This window comes from Diadema setosum, chromosome 4 (genome assembly GCF_964275005.1).
Source record: "Diadema setosum chromosome 4, eeDiaSeto1, whole genome shotgun sequence".
In the NCBI taxonomy this organism is placed as follows: Eukaryota; Metazoa; Echinodermata; class Echinoidea; order Diadematoida; family Diadematidae; genus Diadema; species Diadema setosum.
In genome coordinates, this window is record NC_092688.1 from 34,723,784 (window position 1) to 34,741,241 (window position 17,458).

Here is a 17,458-nt window from a genome sequence, read left to right on the forward strand (position 1 = left end):
AAGAAGAAAGCTACCAGCTCTCAATTCAGTAGACAAACGCAAGCTGATGGGACATGTTAGGGACGTTAACGAAGTATTGGACACCATCGATACCACATGCATAACAGACACAAACGCTCTACTTTATGCTGCAGCCAAAGTTGTAACTAAAGATCTTGGATTTAAAGTGCATTCTAAGCAGAAAGTTAATAAAACTGAGCCATGGTGGAAAAGACGGCTGGAGGGACAAATAACGGAGATGAGGGCTGCTATAAGTAAACTGACTGAGAGCGAAAAGAGGCACTGTAAGAAAATCAGAGGACTATCTCAGATTGAGAAAAGGTACAACGTAAAAGAAAAAGGGAGGACTGTCGTCATTGAAGAGCTCAAGCAGCGTGTGACGGCGAAGGCTGCCAAGGTAAAACGATACCAGCAACGTGTAACGCAATTCAGACAGAACAAACTCTTCAAGACGAACCAGAAGAGATTATATGAGGAATTGAGTGGTACTAGAAATCACCAGGAGGAACATCCAGACCCAGTCGAATGTCAACAATTCTGGGGTAAGATTTGGGGTAATCCAGTTGAACACAACAAGGATGCACAATGGCTAAAAGATGTCAAGAGACAGCTCAAGCATGTCGAGAAACAAGAAAACATCTTCATTGATACACAAAAAGTGAAGAAACAACTGAGCAAAATGCCGAACTGGAAAGCAGCAGGACCAGACGCAGTGCATGGATTTTGGATCAAACATTTCACGGCAGTCCATGAGAGAATAGCAAAGCAACTACAGCTTGCCCTAGAGAGCGGGGAGGTTCCCCACTGGATGACCACAGGCAGGACGGTCCTCATCATGAAGGACAAATCCAAAGGTAATGTTGCCTCAAATTACAGACCCATAACTTGTTTAAACATGATATGGAAGTTAATGACTGGCATCATAGCGAATGAGATGTATTGCTTCATTGAAGGGAAGGACTTATTCCCTGTCGAACAAAAAGGTGGGCGGCGAGGGTGCAGAGGAACTAAAGACCAACTACTAATTGACAAAATGGTGATGAGAAATTCCAAGAGAAGGAGGACCAACCTGTGTGTAGCCTGGATCGATTATAAGAAGGCTTATGATATGGTGCCTCATTCGTGGATCGATGAATGCTTGCAAATGTTCGGACTTGCAGATAACATCCGAGCTTTACTGACAAATTCTATGAAGGCATGGTGCACAACCTTCACATCGAATGGCAAAGATCTTGGTCAGGTGAGAATACAACGAGGAATATTCCAAGGGGACTCACTGTCACCTCTCCTCTTCGTTATATCACTCATTCCACTTACAAGCGTTCTGCGAAATGTATCGGCCGGTTATGACCTCGGAGGAAATCATGGCTCCCTCAATCATCTGCTGTTCATGGACGACCTTAAGCTCTTTTGTAAAGACGAGAAGCAGTGCGACAAGCTAGTTCAAACGGTTCGTCTGGTCAGCAAAGACATCGGCATGGACTTCGGCATCAACAAGTGCGCTACCCTGGTTATGAAGAGAGGGAGACGAGTGAAGAGTGCAGGAATACCACTCCCTGATGGAAGAATACTACAGAGTTTGGAGGAAGGAGAGAATTACAAATACCTCGGAGTGTTGGAATCTGATGATGTCTCGAACAATGCTATCAAAGTGTCTGTGACGAAGGAGTACTTCTCACGTGTAAAAAGTGTACTAAAATCACACTTAAATGGCGGACACGTGATCACAGCTCTAAACACCTGGGCGGTAGCAGTTTTGAGATACACAGGAGGAGTGGTCGAATGGACGAAGGCGGAACTGGCTGGTATGGATCGGAAGACAAGAAAGATGCTCTCGATCTACAAAACCCACCAAATGAGTGCTGATGTCGACAGATTGTACCTGCCAAGGAAAGAAGGAGGCCGAGGGCTCGTGAGTGCGTCAGATTGCGTTGAAATGGAGCAAATCAGCCTCAACAATTACATAAACAGCAGTGAGGAAAAACTCCTTCGAGCCGTTCTGGTTGAAAGTGGAAATAATGTAAACGCCATTGATCCACTTACTTTCAAAAGCCAGAAACGAACAGAAAGATCTGCAAAGTGGAGAGAAAAGCAGCTGCACGGGCAGTTTTGCAGAGAGACGGAGAACATCAGCAGTAATGACACATGGCTATGGCTGAAGAAAGGAGAACTGAAGAAGGAGACAGAAGGACTGATCATCGCTGCCCAAGAGCAAGCACTGTCAACAAATGCTCTGAAAGCCAAGATACAGAAGAGAGATGTGGATGCCACATGCAGGATATGCCGAGAAAGAGACGAGACAGTGCAACATATCGTATGTGGCTGTAGTAAATTGGCGCAAAAGGAGTACAAAAGACGACATGACAAACTGGCACAAGTCCTTCACTGGGAGCTTTGCAGAAAACATGAAATACCATGTGAGAGCAAATGGTATATGCACGAACCACAGAAAGTTTCTGAAAATGATCAAGTTAAAATCCTGTGGGATTTCGATGTTCAAACTGACAATGTCATCCAGCACAGGCGTCCGGATATCATCGTCGTAGAAAGGGCTCGACAGATGTGCACAATCGTCGATGTCGCGGTACCGGGAGACAGCAGAGTAGCCGAGAAGGAGAAGGAAAAGATAGAGAAGTACCAAGACCTTGCCAGAGAGCTTCGACGCCTGTGGAATATGAGAACGAAGGTGATCCCTATTGTCGTTGGAGCACTCGGAACAACGCCAAAGCAGCTGCGACGGCACTTGGACGATGTTGGTGTGCCAGATCGAGTGCAAACGCTCCAAAAAGCAGCATTGCTGGGGACGGCACGAATCCTGAGAAAAGTACTGGAAGTCTAAGGTTCCAGGATGGAACTTGACGTGATATTAATCTCCAAGAGATATCTTGTGAAGATATAGATAACAATAATCACAATAATAATAATAATAATGATAATAATAATAATAACAATTAATTTAACATCAAATGCAATGTTACCTTCCTGTTTCCTTGTAGTAAATATCAATATTCATACGTCAATTACTTTTCTTGAACTTCTGAGCAATGGCTAAAACCAGTGTATCTTACCTCATGCAATTTATTCAGGCTACTAATTAGATAATTCCAGAAATTGGCACATAATTATCAGAACAGCAAAGAGAGAAATAATCAACTCCCTTAATTACTAATTGAGGAAACGACTTGTTTTTAACTGAATCTAAGTGATTGTTACATATGATATTCACAACTATTTACACACACACAACCACACACTCACGCACACACAAACACACACACACACACACACACACACAGAATAGACACAAAGTAAACCTCTACAGTATTCATGTATACAGCGTTGCTCATACCTGAACCCAACACTTGAATCTCCGTTATTTCTTTAATAGATCTATCTTTTCAGTACGAAGGACAAACCCATTGCAATATACAACAGTGATATTCAATAATGATACAGTTATATCTATACCGGTATAGGCCTACCGTACAATACACTCACTGAGAGGCGAATGCTTTCGAACTTAGCGAATTGGGATTTCTCTAAGGTTCGTAAAAGGTTGCAAAAGGTTTGTTTAAGGTCGCAAAATAATCACAAACAGTTTTTCTTATCACAAATAGTTCAAAATTTCTTTGTGAATTGATTTTCCGCAACCATTTGCAAGCGTTTGCAAAACAGTCGTAAGTCTTCGGAAACGGTTGTAAGACGGTGTTGCTGAAGATCTTTCAACATTGCCAAAATGCTACCGACACGTGACAATAATTATGGTTCCAGTATACAAAGCAACCCATTGAGAGAATATTGCCATGTAGGTCGCCACGTACACGCTTGCACAACATATTGATACATTATCAGTCCTACTTATTTCCTACTCTCGTTACCCACCAGTGATCACCCACCTGCACCTGAGCACCAGCCTTTCTAGTCAATGAGATTCTTCACAGAAGATACGCATAATATATCTATTGAATTTTATATTGTACTGAATTAATTACAAGGAAATTTTATAATGTCCAAAATGTTTTTATAAAAAGGTGAAAAAAAACAGCAACAGCAAAATATGCTCTAAAAATAATGGATTGGAATAGTTGGGTAGGAATAAACAGAGGAATAGGGAAAGAGGGGCATGGGAGAGAGAGGGAGACAGAGACAAAGCTGTATAATCGCTATTTGGTTATTGTTAAAATGTTCGTACAATGTATGCTGTTTGATGTAATTGATATGTTTTTCAATGTGATGCATTATAACTAAGCCTTCCGGCTACTACATTTCATGTTTGTTTCAATAAACCATTATCAAATCAAATCAAATCATGTAATTGTTGCGGTAGTTTTCACATTGACGAAGTCTGTTCTCGGTTGCAACCACTCATTGATTAAAACAGTCTTCCTTTTCTTCGTCCTTTCTTTTTCTCTTCTTTTTTTTTTCTTTGTTTCATTTAATTTGCACGATAGTTGCAGCAGCAGCCATATAAAGCAGCTCGATATCTTCAAGGGCAGGGGCCTCTTCCTGGCAGAAATTTCTTTCCATTAATTGTTATTCTGGAAATCCATCTCGAAAACATTCTTTATTTACGGTCAGAAGAAATCGGAATGCTTGGGAATGTTTTCTCACCCTTTTTATATAGGGTTGTGTTCATAGATTCATCTGGTACTTTCCCAGGATTTAGTGAAAGTTCCCAAACATTCACAAATGGTGGTAAAGGACTGGCAAATCAGTGGCTAATCTTCGCAAAGAAAAAAAAAAAAACTGTCTCAAATATGTGCTTACGGTCGATAAAAGTCGTCTACCATGCCTTCCGCAAACACTCTCGCAAACATTCGCTCAAATGTTGCTAGTTGTCGCTATACATCGCTAAAAGTCTCTAAATGTCGATAATGTCGGAGGCGAACCCTGATTTTCGCCAAAATTCGTCAGAAAAGCTGGCGAATCCAAAATTCGCTACGGTCGTAAGCATTCGCCGCTCAGTGAGATACCCCTTTAAAGTTCAGTACGTAAACAGCAAACTCGCCCTTTGTACCGTTCGTAGAGTGCCTTTTGTTTCCCTCTGCTCTTCTACAATTTCTCAACTGCAGTGCGCAGAAATGTTTCTTGTTTTCCTATATCCGTTGACAAAACAACGACCCAACAAAATCTGTACTTCTGTTTTATTGAATGCAACTCGCTAAAATGGTGAGGCATATTCCCCAAGAGTGACTGAACATAAACCCTGAATCAACTCTTGTGACCGCTGTCACACGACGCATGTATATGATATGGTGTGTGTGTGTGTGTGTGTGTGTGTGTGAGTGTGCGTGGGTGTGTGTGTGTATGATTATCAAAGGACCATTTTTAAACGTACTATAATCTCGAGTCGCTTTGTACTCCATCGCTTGATCAGTAAAATGAAAAAAAAAATCAATATTTTTTAGGCCAATGAAAGTATCCGATTTATGCTGGGATTATTCGAATTAGTGCTTGGAATTTTATTTTGTGTTTTTTTTTATTCTATTTTTTTTTTATTTTTATGTCTAGATATGAGCACAAATATCCCATATTTCTCATAGCTTTTGCATAATTTGAATCAACCGAATACTTTTAAGAGTTTAAATGAATTTATAGTGGTATCGAAATCGATTGCTCTCGAAGCGGAAGGAGAGTTCGAAGGAAGTATTTGGATTTTGCAGCTAGATAAGTTCAGTAACAGTTTTGCCCGTAACAACTCATTAGCTCATCTGATGATTTTCAAAGGCTCTTACAATGACCATAGTGGAGGTACCGTAGGGGAGAAAAATATGTTTATCTGTCAACAATGGCAATTGACATGGAGCAAACAGGAGGGGATAGGATGTAAGTTGACACATCTGTGTTATCATGGAGATTTTAATGCAAACACACTAAATCATAGCCGAAGTGTACATACATAAACACGCACACACACACACACACACACACACACACACACGCACACACACACAGAAAAAAGAGAGAAAAAAAGTAAAGTCAAGAATGCTCATTATTTGTGTTCTCCGTTTTGAGACCGCTGACACACATCCCGAATGCGATTATACGACATCTGTAGCTCCTGCGACATTTGCTTCGGTCTTATTTTCTCCAAGGAGTCAAGGTTAAGATTGAGGTTATGATAGGGTTTCGCCTTAGTTTGATGTGAGGATTAAAATAAGGGTACCTAGGGGTTATGTTTGTGGTTAGAATTTATGTTTGGCTTAGTGTTATTGTTACTATACACATAGATTATGTAACATGACAGCCTAAATTACTTCACCGGGGTTGTAAGATTTTCACAATGGCAAAGTTTTAATGTTCATGATTACCTTCAAGTTTCTCGACACTTGAGAGGTATACCTAATCGTATCCCCTACAATGTTCATGAATATTACAATGCTATGCTTATATGAAATTGTCATGCCATTAGTAGGCAATGGCACTGTCACTGTTATCAGTTGATTGTAGAACTACCAAATAGTAGTATAGCAGTATCTACCATCCGTTTATACCCTCTGTTGAATTATTGTTTAGGTATAAAGAAAACTTCACATATAATTTGCGAGTTAATATACAGAGACATCTCCATGAAAACACATTCACGTATGTTTTCTTTCGCCAAACAACTGCCCATTCAGGAAGTACATAAACATGGTGTTAACTTTTTCCCCTCTAATTTACATGACCATGCAAACTTTTAATCAACACAAAACTACCCGTATTCCCCTTCTCGTAAAAAAAGAAAAACAAAAGCAAAATCGTAATCTTCTTCATGGATCATAATTCACATTAGAACATTCTTACATCTATTAACACACAATCTTTCTCTTTATAAAGAAGAAATACTATATTTCAATGATTTCGCTGAACAAACTTCACGACCTAAGTCAAATTTCCAAGAAAAAGCAACTTCAATGAGTATAATTGTTCACTTCAAGCTATTCCTGTATCACCCCTAGATGTAATATCAACGCTAAATGTAATATCGACCCTAAATGTAATACACCTTAACCCTAAATGTAATAACAACCGTTAATGTAATACATTTTAACGCTAAATGTAATAATCGAGTCAACCCTAAATGTAATACATTTTAACTTTGTAATTAACTTTGCAGCAAACAAAGGAATAAGTAAGACTGTGATTTTTACCAATTAAATGACAAAAACAGATCTAAGCAATTATTGCTGCTCTTGACTGCTATACAAAGTTTCGTCATGGCCCCTACCCCCTGACCTTTTGCCCGATATTCTGAATTGTTTACACTCTCTATAATGAGGTGAATTAAATTTAGGGTCGTAATTACATTAAGCGTTAAAATGTATTACATTTAATAGGGTTGACATGAACTACATTTAGGATTGTTATACATTTAGCATTAAAATGTATTACATTTAGGGTTGTTATTACATTTAGCGTTAAGATGTATTACATTTAGGGTCGATATTACATTAAGGGTTGAAATGTATTACATTTAGGCTTATTTAGGTGTATTACATTTAGGGTCGATATTACATTTAGGGTTAAGATGTATTACATTTTGGGTCGATATTACATTTAGGGTTAAAAAGTATTACATTTCGGGTCGATATTACATTTAGGGTTGGCATGTATTACATTTAGGGTTGTTGATAGGGTTGACACGTATTACATTTAGGATTGTCTCCGGTTATTACATTTAGGGTTGAAATGTATACATTCAGGGTTGACTCGATTATTACATTTAGCGTTAAAATGTATTACATTTAGGGTTGTAATTACATTTAGGGTTAAGGTGTATTACATTTAGGGTCGATATTACATTTAGCGTCAATATTACATTTAGGGGTGATACAATTCTTGTGTGTCAGGGCGCGGAGCTAATAGAAGCACGCGATATGTGCGGTCCGAGCGCGAAGCTATAAGAATAGCCGTTTGCACGCGATATGGAGGCCCTATACAGTCCTCTCACAGCTTTATTACCCGGCTCGATCCTCAGCGGAGTTTAATCCCGTTTTCCCTCTATGATCTGGCCGGACGCCTCCCAGTGACAAAAACTAGTCTTATCGTTCTCCCGTCTGATAAGCTTGACCTCTCCTTTATTTAAGTCATCTTTTGAACAATGCATTCAATGTCTGAATTATATATCTTGTGATTATTACTTTGTAATTCGCAGTAGAGTATAGTATTACAGTAGCTGCGCAATATAAATGTCCTTTATTATTATTATTATTATTATTATTATTATTATTATTATTGTTATTATCATCATCATTATTAACTTCTCTCAGGTTCTTTCTTCCGCGCTTGGCCTCGTATACAATATCCCTCTCCTTTAAGTTACCTCTTTCACACTGTACATAAGTTTATTTTAACATTTTTTCTTCAATTCATAAGTATATTTCATAACTTATCACCGGAATCATTTATTGATAGTTAATATTTTTATTTTTGTTCTTGTATTCTCTTCGTAATGGAGATGTATCAAGGTTTTACTACTTACATGGGTCGGTCTGATTTTAAGGAAACTGTTTCCTCGTTGGCTGCTTCCCTTTTTACAGCCTATCACGTACTATGACTTAAAAATTGCTTTTATCAATAGTCTTTACTTTATCATGATTTTGCTTGTGATTGTCATTTTTAATGTTGTGTATGCTGGACAAATGAATTCAATTCAAAATTTATAATATGAGAATGTAGGATAAGAATAAAACTGATACATTCACGGTTTTTCCATATTTAGACGACGACGATGTATATCATGTTGAGCCGAAATCTCAATCAGGGAGCGATGTTTGCGTAAATAAATCTCGTCGTTGCCCACCAAGAGTCTGGTTTCGCGAGATGGATCTTGCGGTAAACTTTGAAGATGCTAAGGTATACTACTAGTCGAATATGTAGAGGTCACAGTGAAAATATGTAAATACGAAAATATGTTGAACAATCAGGCTCGAACTTAATACCCTGTATGTCTGACAGGCATTGCCTATTGTAAGCTTGCACATAGCCTGCAAAATTCACAACGTTTGATTTAGGAGAAGTCTTCGGTTTGTTATAGAGTAGGCCAGTTACAGGACATTGTCCTCTAACAGAACTCAGAATTTGGTACCTTGTTCTGGACTTCGCTGACTGTCAAATCTGATATTACACAACACACGCATACACTAATACATCATGAAAAAAAGCAGCGGAAATAACATTATGAATTATAAGTTTACTACGTGCACTTAATTAATATCGAGATAAAGGAGATTTTACAGCTTCCCAACCGGAAAAAAAGAATGTAATCGAAATACAGTGTACTTGTGATTCCCTACATTTCGTCCAAAATGTACATACCATCATTTCTTCTATTAGATTATTACAGTTTTTCACAGTCCAAATTTAAGTTTGTCTGATAAGAAAGAGTTAAATATTTCGAGTTCAACGGTATATCGAAATCAGATGAAAAATACGAAAGTTATGACATTTTGAAGTTTCACTAATCTTTCAGGGAACCGTTCTTGAATAGTCAATATTAATATGCAAATGGCAAAGTGAGCATGTCATCCCCTCATAATTGGCCATAATATAGTTTGTACATAAAGTGTTGAAATTTCCAGTTTTTTATTCAAACGCAACTATGCCCGAGGCTCAAATCCTGATATATCTAACTGATCACTATTCTGAAGTTATTCAACCAGGAATAATATCATGTTTCAGACTTCAATAACAGAAACATTTCAATCATTTTTCAATAATTCAAATTTCAATCATTTTTTGTACATGATCAATGGAAAATTGCATATTCATATCCTCTGTACAAGAACTCTTTTGCAGATATTAGCGAAACTTTAAAATTTCATAACTTCCTTATTTTTCATCAGAATTCAGTCAAATTTTTACCGTTGAACTCGTTAGATTTTGCTCCTTTTTATCCGACTAACTTATTTTTGGACTGGATTTCCCCTTTAAAATTTTCCTATTTTTTTTTTACTAATCTTACTCTAACCTACCGCGAATCCAAATGTATTCATGTATATTTACCGGCTGTATAATACAGTGTGGATTCTGAGTCTAGTCATGCCTATTTCAGTTTTCAGCAGTATAGATGCACAATACGCGACGGCTTTAAGAAGGGATGACAGACATACACCATTGATGACTTTAGTCGATGCGAGTATTATTGATCGATTAAAGTTTAACCATATGAAGATGTCCACACTAACACATCAATAAGTAGTTACATGCATTTCAAGCTTAATCGCTTACGATGGTGGTCTCCTGTATTCAATTATCTCTGTTATTTACTGAAAATACTGTATATTTAATTTTATGTTTCTGTGTATGTATACAGTGCCATACTTATGTGTAGCTATTTGTGTACTGTTATCGATTTATTTCACTGCACCTGCTATTCTTTGTGTTTGTGCTTTTAAAATTTGTATTCAATTTGTATCTTATTGAATGCGGAAATAAATCAAATCAAATACAATCAAATCAATAAGTATTTACATGTCACTGACCAACAAAGTGCAAATTACTCAGTACCTGGTACATGTGTATATAGAGACATGCAATACCCAGCCGAATATCTGGAACAGTACTTGAGAAATATACGAGAAGATGGCAAATTTGTTCAAAGCTCAAATAATGATAAACAACTCTATTGATGTATCGATGTATACTATCCAATTATGTACATGACCATTAGAACTGATGCACTAAGCAGTACACCTCTAAGATTATTTAAATCAGTCATACTACACAATTACAAGGTTACTTTCAACCTTTGTGCCACATCATCAATTTCTTAAACAATTACGTTGTCATTCAATGTTTCTCTTTAATGTGTAAATCTGTAAGTCTATAAAAAGCTCTGCTTATATTTATACAATGCGGTATTTAAAAAAAATAGGATGTACATTGATGATCATGACGTCTGAGAATAAAAGGACCCTTGTTTCAATGATAATGATTATGATATTACTAAACCGTATACTATGACAGGAGTTTGTCTGTCTTTTTGTTTCATTACAGGAGCGTCTATCCGCTTTCATGAAGATGGGGGAGAACAAAACTATGAAGATAGTTGCTAGGGAGCGGAACTACCACGCGGGATGAGGCAATTTCCCTCCCAGATACGACGGAGCTTTTGCATTTTTATATTTGATATAAAACAATTTGATACACATCTTATTTTATAGGGTCCTGTTTGGAAAATTTTGAATCCCTTAAGTGCACCACATCTGGAGTGGAGAAGAGCGAGGGAGGTGAATGATGAGGTACCCCCTCCTATGTACGTGACGGAGATTTTGCATTTTCAAGGTTAAGATTAAATGTGGTGCACACTTACACTTTAGGTGAAATAAATATTTCTACGATAATCTGTTCTATCAAGCAAGCAAAAAATGTTCCACATCTCGAGAATTGTTGGCTGCATTAACATTCTCTGAAAGCTTGTTAGGTAGGTCACTGAAATACGAATTTTGCTGCGGCGATTGCAGCAGCGAGCATCATGATGGACGTCCAGAGCATACTTGGTGTAAGGACCCGACCCCGTCCTGTGGTCATCGGCGACATCGTGGCATTCTGAGTGGCCCCGAGCCCGCTAGAAGAGGTTGATGGTGCGTTTTCAGCTGGAAATCATAGTGTGGAACAACAACATGACTATCACAAAATGTCACCAGGATTATGCCATGGAGAAACAACGTATTGTTGAGGCTCCACTGTACAGTATAATCTACATAGCGCACAAACATTCAGCGTCTAATTTTTCACTATCTATTTTTTGTCACTACCTAATTTGCTCAATGAAAGTACTCTCAAATAGATTAATACATGAAAGGTATATACGTATGTGTTGACATAACTCTCTAAAAAAAAAATCGAGTGAAAATATTCACTCTTAAAGGAGTGAATACAAAAAAGAGTGAATTTAGAGTGAAATTGGAGTGAAAATGTTCATTTTCACTCGTTTTAGAGTGACCTCAGGGATCACTCCAAAATCTTCGAGTGATCCCTATAGTCACTCCAAAATTAGTGAAAATGAACATTTTCACTCAAAATTCACTCCAATTTCACTCTAAATTCACTCTTTTTTGTATTCACTCTTTTAAGAGTGAATATTTTCACTCGATTTTTTTTAAGAGAGTATACATTGCATATAAATGTTGAGTGCGCCAAAATAAAACAAATAGTTCTATTATCTGAAGAAAGACAAAGTCAGGACATGTATAATCAACGTGCAAATTTAGTGTTTTGGAATTTCGCATTTTCTCCCAAACCCCGACCACTTTTTATAATTAGATAGAAAACCCTCTTGACGTCCACTGGATAAGAAGTTTATGAACCCTTCCCTTATACAGAAACTAAATGTGTTATTGAGTTTCGAACACATCGGGGGAAACGATTCGATAAAGTCTACTTATTTTTAAATCTTTAGCATCCTATAATTTTTCTTTCGTTGTCTTTCCATCAGATCACAAAAACAAGACGTTATATTACAGTCACGGGGGGTATTTCATGAAGCATCCATCTGCTCCCAGCCTATCGGATGCAAGGATTTCAGTAGCTTGTAACAGTTTGTCATAAAAACATCTGACTAAAACGCTTCTTGAAATGCCCCACGATGTGTGACTGACTGAAGCACTGATATAGTCTTACAGCTTCCATTCTTGCATAATTCAAAGACACTGTAAATCTATTCTACACGCACCCATGTCACAAAGAGTTCCGTTGAAGCCCAAAGAACACATGCAAGTATACCCAGTCCGGTCTTGTGTGGAGACACAAGTTGCTCCGTTCTGGCACGCGTTGTTTTCGCAGGCATCCACGACTGGAAAATCAATATAATAAGGTACTACATACACATGCGACCATCTGCAAATCCTGTTATAACAACTTAATTTGCTATACGCATGACCATTGTACTAATATCAACATAGAACCAGAAAGAATTCCTGGAAGAAGTTGACAGTATTGAAACAACATAATTGTCACATTTTCATCTCTATAACATTGATGCGAAAGACATCACAAGGTTTCTCACTCCCATCCTAACAACGACAAAAATGTGTTGATACACTTTGATTCCATATACTTTACAAAATGGTATGAGTGTGAAACTGACATAGTATATCTTTCTGTTGTTAAACTAACTAGGGGAGAGGGGAAGGATCCACCAACTTTAGAATATATCTCCAGTTCCCAAAGTCGGTTTTACGTACTTCAAAAATAGAAGTTGAAATGTGAACAAATTGTTGTGAACATTTTTTTTTTGTAATCCACCTCTTAGAATAACCAATTCGAAAGCAATGAAGTAGAAAAGTAGCAACATATGCAAACAATAAAATATCAATGGATGCAAATGTTAGCGTCGACTGATAACCTCTGTTTTGCTTGGGCCAGATATCGGTGAAGAATAGGGCATTATTCACGCATTAGATAACTTAATTTTAGAGCTGCGTTTAGTCTTGAGTCACTTGCATTTCGAATAGCTCGATCATACTCCACATATACCTCTGTCACAAAAAGTTCCGCCAAATCCAAGAGGGCATGAACAGGTATAGCTGTCAGAGAGGGGGACGCACGTTGCTCCGTTCTGGCACTCATTGTTCGCGCACGCATTCACGACTGGAACGTAGAAGGGCAATGGCGGTCGATTAAAAATCGTTATAAAATGGGCTTTAGAATCTCTGCAATCTGATTGGTTAATTGTCATGCATTGATTTTTACTGATCCACACTGAGCCATGCGTCCGGTAAACTCCGAACGCATGGCTCAAGTCTTGTATGGTGTTGTACAAGGTGTACCGGATGCATGATGGGGAAAATGGTTGTAAATGTATTTCATGAATTTACGGGCCCATTTGATAACACAAACGATGAACAGGCCCATTTTACATTATCATATAGATAGGGCCTCATCCACGTCAAGCTCCGCTTATGATGACGGTGCCCTGTATTGATTTCTCCTTTGTTCATAAATACAGTATGCCTTAATATGTTTGTTTTTAATTCATATGTCATTAGAGACTGATGTTGTTATGAAAATGACATTTCTTTGTTGATTTGTATGTTAAACTCTCCTTTTTGGACACTCTATATCACTTTGTTTTCACTGATTTGTTATTGTGTTTGGAGAAAGAAAAGGCAGAAATAAACCAAACCAAACAATTTCGTGGATCAGTGAGAATTGGATGCTCTCGTTTAACTTAGGAACAGCCTAAAACCCACTGGCTGCGCTCGTGGGTTTAAACAGTTGCAAAGTTAAACTCGCGCATCCAATTCTCACCGATCCACTCTGTCCTGCGCATCATTTGAATATTGACAGAAAGCGGGAAGGAAAAGCATTGCGCATGATTGTGTAAAACCGAATATTTGTATAACAGATAATAATGTATACACAAAAGCAGAGAGAGGGGGTGAGAAACAAACAGCCTGACGGACAGAATTAGAATGAATGCAGCAGCCAACGATTACAGTCTTTACAGCTGTCATTGATAATTTTCTTTCCTTCTGTTTCACCATGCTCGGAATTATTAAGAAAAATACATGTCGTTCGAGTAGAGATGAAAACATTTTCGAACGCAAATGTAAGCGTCCATAGACAGACATACAGACAAATTCAAAAATAGATCAACGTGATTTGTCTTGGACGACTTATGAAATTTCGATTTTTTTTTTTTTACATACTTTACGCACAGCCTCCGATGACAAACATAGGCTCCCTATATTCCTGCCAACCGTAAAATTTAGTAAGTACGAACAACTGGGAGAAAATAATGCAAAACAAGGAATTTCATCCATCTCCCGTACATCGCTATTAACAGGTGTTGAGAAAAATACGAGCACAAGGTTGAATGCATGCAGCTTATTCTTTCCTATTAGATAGGAATTTTTCTAACAAAAAATAATTGGAACCGTTGGTACGTTTGTAATGATAGCACGGTGCTTATGATAGGTTAAAATACTAGCAAGTAAAAGTTATTCAGTATCTCTGCATACTGAGGTGCCTTCTCTCCCTGTAGCCTCGATACACCTATGGACCATCCGACCCGACAGTAAAATCCGCCATTACTGAGGTGTCCCATGCGAAAACGCGTATAAAGAATGTTTGATATTACTGGAAAAAAAAAAAAGATTCATCTGATTGGAATGTGATCAACTAGATAAAATTTCATTTTGTCACAATCAGTTGCAAACTACACGTTTGATGAGACTTTCGCCTTATGGATCTGTTAGTAGGCTTCTTCAGATTGAACGCGGCCCGAGAGTTGTCTTCCCACTAGCCGACGTAGCTGGCGCACTCCGATCTGCGAGAACCTTGACTACACACCGATTTTTTCAATGTATCGAGGAAAGTAGAGTATTGCCCTAGGCCTCGATTGAATTTTTTTCCCATGTTGTTTACGAATGTGGATGACTTCCCTTATGATTACATCGTGAGGTTTTTTACATAGTCTCTTGCTACTATAGAGCACTTTCTCCAGTTGATGTGGTGATTTTCACTTGCCACATAGTCTCTGATTGCTGACTTGTGCATATGGGAAGTAGATTCCTTCCTTTTCCTTCCAACCAAGGCCTGGAGAAATACTAATACACAATACTCACTTTCCTCGATGTTACTGATCCCATTCTTTCATATCGGCATGCGCCAGCTACGTCGGCTAGTGGGAAGACTCTCTCACAGCGTTCGATCCGAAGAAGTCTACAGACCCACTAGGCAAAAGTCTCATCGAGAACAGGTGATTTGCAACTGATTATGACAAAATAAACTCTTATCCAATGCATGATTTTGTAATTTGTATGGCGACCGGCTCGCAATATATTAAGTAATGCATTCAGCACCACGCATGCGCAGTTGGGATACCGCAGTTACACGACGGGTTTTCCGCCAGGTCGAATCGGCCAAAGTGAGACACATCAAATCATTCGAATCTCACCGTCTTGACACACGTTTCCTTCAAACCCTGCATTGCAGGCGCAGGAGAATCCTAATACTTGGAGGTCGATGCAAAGTCCTCCATTCATGCAAGGGTTTGAAAGACAGGGATCGACTGCATGCAGAGTTTAGAGGAAAAAGGTCGTATTGCCCGTAATTACTTTGCAATTAATCATTATTTCAAACTTTATTTTTCACTTTCTTTCTTCAACAGAATGTATATGAAACAATATCATGAACTTGACATGCGACTCGTTGTAAATAATTATATATAACCAGACAGGATTAACAACATGTTCTTGTCTACATGATCAGTAAAATAAAGATACATACACTCTATATACACACTGAGGAGAAAAAAAGTGGAGGTACCCACTCAAAAGACTAAGCTTGTAACATGTGGATACCTCTGAGGGAAAGGGGGTTAGTTGTTACGCTTCAGGAGATAGATATTATTGTTACGCTTTAGGAGATAGATTAAAAAATGGCAATGTACATGAAGAAAATATATATGTTTTGTCGTATCATATCATGGTATTTTCTTATCCAGTTAAAGTCCAAATAGGTGCTATGTCTTATATACTCAAAACATGTCTGTACCTAAGATTTAAACTGTCTCTCCTTGTTTTCCAAGTCACAAAATGAAATACATGTATTTAGGTGGCATTAGGAATTAGCCATTGATCTTCTCTAACTTCTATCCACTTTCCCATTTAAATGCGAATTTGTACACTGACTTTAGAGTTACTGATGAATATTCATTTCACAAATTTTCAAGGTTTTCACTCAATTCACATGTATATACTGTATTATGAAGGTGAACTTGTCCTTTAAACCCCACCTCTCTCATCACAGGTAGTCCCAGTAAATCCTGCAGCGCAGCTGCACGTGAAGTCCGTATACTCAGCGTTGTCAGTGCAGGAACCTCCGTTATGACAAGGGTTTGTAGCACATGGGAACGCTGCAAATACAATAATGACGATAATGAAAAATGAGAATTTCTGCCCATGCAAGCCATTTTGAAGTATGTTTTTATCCAATTTATCACTGTGATACAGATCCCTGTTAAACAGGAGAATTCAATTTATAAACAAAACATCAAGCAAAAAAAAAAAAAAATGACACTTTTTTTCTGTCCACGACAAATAATGGCTACATTGCCTGACGAAAAACAAGACTGTATTCTGAACACGTGAGAAACGAAAACCAATTTAAGATTTGAAGCATCTGTATAGGAGATGGACATTTCTTCCCTTTCTGTCCATTTAGAGATCATTCTCCAGTGATTAGGTGTTTTGAGGAGGTGACCTATGTATATCAAAGTACTATCTCCACTTCAATTAAAACTCTTTGATAATTGGTAAAATACATCAAAGAGAAAAAGTACTTCAAATTGTTTTGTTTCCCTCTGTGATTTGTAAGTTTGCCGGATCAGCGGGTAAATCATGTACAATGTAATAATTAGTTACACGTCATACACATCCCCAGTTTAAAATTGGGTATTGGGATAACATCACTGATATATGGTGATGTTCCTATACTTACCGATGAGATGGCACGTGGGGCCCGTGCG